Consider the following 2,870-nt stretch of genomic DNA (forward strand, 5'->3'; position numbering starts at 1 on the left):
TTTCCGGGTGCTAACTTACTCTCCGTTGGAGAATCTGCTTCTCTTTTCCAGAGAGATGCGGATCCTAAGAAGAGAGCTGCCCCAACATACCCCAAAAGGGGCCCAACTGAAACTAAGGACAACTGGTGAAATAAGCAAGGGTGATGTTTTCCTGTGAACTGGATACCAGCACAAAGGGGAAGGAGATCAACGCAGAGAAAAATCAACTCCTACCAAATCAGAGAGCCAGAGCCTCAGAGGCCCCCAACACCTCAGCACTGAAGCAGACCAAAAATGAACCCAACATGGCTCAGGGAAATCTTGCGCAAGAGGGGGCGGAAAGAATGTCAGAGTCACATGTTGGGTCATGATTTGCAGAGACATTTATCATACCAATAACTGGGGGCTAACTCCACAATGCACGACCCATTTTCATTAACAAGGAGGGTCTAATGGGAGGGGGTAGATCACAGATGAGCCTAAATAATGGTACCAAACTGCCTGTATTTACTGAAAAGAAAATTAATAAATTAAGTTAAAAAGAAAAACATGCTTTTTAAAAAAAAATAACTTTTAATTGGGCTACAGTTAAATCCTTTGGAAGCAGGATCTGAGAAATAAAAGTGCTGTCTTTGATAACATAAGAAATCCTTGAGAAAGGATATTTCTGGAATATAAAACTGTTAAGAGGATGGAATAAGATTTATATTATTTTAAAGAAACAGAAAAATATATGATCAAAAGTATTCTAATGTAATTTCTTTAATTAAAAATGGCAGGTGGGGGGGCTGGAGAGATGGCTTAGTGGTTAAGCGCTTGCCTGTGAAGCCTAAGGACTCCGGTTCGAGGCTCAGTTCCCCAGGTCCCACGTTAGCCAGATGCACAAGGGGGCGCACGCGTCTCCAGTTCGTTTGCAGAGGCTGGAGGCCCTGGCGCGCCCATTCTCTCTCTCTCCCTCTATCTGTCTTTCTCTCTGTGTCTGACCCTCTGAAATAAATAAATAAATAAAAATTTTAAAAAAAATGGCAGGTGGGCTTAGTTAGGGGAAAAAAAAAAGCCTCTTTTTTATCTTTCAAGCCAAAGGGGAATAAAAGGTCACCAAGATTATTTATATGCAAACTATGATATGCTGGGATGATAGGTATTCAATATGACTTCACAAAAATTTGCTGAAGTTTCAGATGTTCATATTCAGCAAATTCTCAGATAGATTCAGGCCTTCATTAACCTTTTTAGGCCCACTCAAAGAAATTTTTTTTTTCTTGGAAAGAAGTCAATTTCAAATATGACTATTAGTTTTGCTTCTGTGAAACTGGTTATAGAGAAAATGTAATTTTGGGAGCTATGTGCACTTGTGGTAAAATAAAGGTATCTTATTCAATAAAAAGTTTAAACAGTAAATAAAAAATGTTCAAAGAATGAATCCAGGCTGGAGAGATGGCTTAGCAGTTAAGGAGCTTGCCTGTAAAACCAAAGGACCCAGGATTGATTCCCCAGTACCCACTTAAAGACAGATGCACTAGGTGGCACATGCATGTGGAGTTTGTTAACAACAGGTAGAGATCCAGGAATGCCCATTTTCCCTCTATCTGCCTTTTGCATTTCTCTCTCTAAAAAAAGGAATGAATTCCTGTTCCATATTTGTGTTCACAAATAAAAGTCTTCTTTATCCCTCAGAAGCCTTTAATTTATATTTACATATTATATTTTCTCAACCTAAGCATCATTTATATAGTGAGTAGAAAGATGCTTCTTGAGAAAAACTTCTTTGAAAACTTATAAATATATGGTAACATAGTGAGTTAACTTTGTTTAAACTCTTGTGATGAGTATGTAATCTGTTGAAAGAAGCACAATATGGATTTTATAAGCATCCCACAGAAAATTAGTAACTTCTTAATGCAATAATTCTCAATACTGTTCGTTTCCTATATTTTTGGTTGTTAGGAAAGCTTTGGGCCCATATGGCAAAGAAGTTAAACACTAGAAAACCACTTAACCAAATCCAGTACTGGACAACAAAAAAGAAAACCCTTTTCCATCATCTGTGGCCAATTCAGTTTTAGCATAAGCCAAACAGAAAAAAAAAGTGAGTATGAAAGAGAGCCAAGATATTTTGTGAAGAAACAAATAATAAATTCTTACAGTCAGCATGAGGTCAACAATTCTCAATATTTGTCATACTAAAAGAAAGCCCATCACATCAGCAGTAGCTTAGAACTACATTAATTTTCTGGACAGAATAAAAAAAATGAGTTGATAATTCCAAGAGGATTTTTTTTTTCAAATTCCAGGAATTCTATTTCACTGGGATATTCTCTCTCTCTCTCTCTCTTGTGTGTGGGTTTGAATGACAATAATAGTTTAGAAAAACTATCCAGAGAAAGTATAAGTCAAAAAAAGTCATAATAAAAAGATGGAATAATGAAAATTATAGGAAAAATGTGAGGTGAAAATTCACATACAGAGATCTTTGGGTGCATAAGAGTATGTGTAAGTGGCAATTATACTTTAGCTGGTCAAATTTTGAAACAGGAAATATTATGTTTAAGCTTATGATTCAAACTTTTTTAAATTATTCATTACAACAGTGGGCATGTAGCTCAGAGGTAGAGCATCTACTTAGTATGCATGATATTCTGAGTTAAATCCCAAGCACACAGAAAAGAAACAAAAATGTTTGTATTCAATAGCTTATCCAGTAAACACTTACTGACCATTTTATATTTGAATAGGTATTGAATAGGCTTTACATGAATAGATCTATCCTTTGAGGAAGTAGTATGTATCAAATAGTATTTATCAAGTAGTAATATTATCAAATGCATGCAATCATTATAATGAAGTAGAAATGCAAAAGAATTTACATTTTACTAGTCTGAGCCCTCATG

Source organism: Jaculus jaculus, chromosome 10 (assembly GCF_020740685.1).
Source record: "Jaculus jaculus isolate mJacJac1 chromosome 10, mJacJac1.mat.Y.cur, whole genome shotgun sequence".
NCBI classification, from domain to species: Eukaryota; Metazoa; Chordata; class Mammalia; order Rodentia; family Dipodidae; genus Jaculus; species Jaculus jaculus.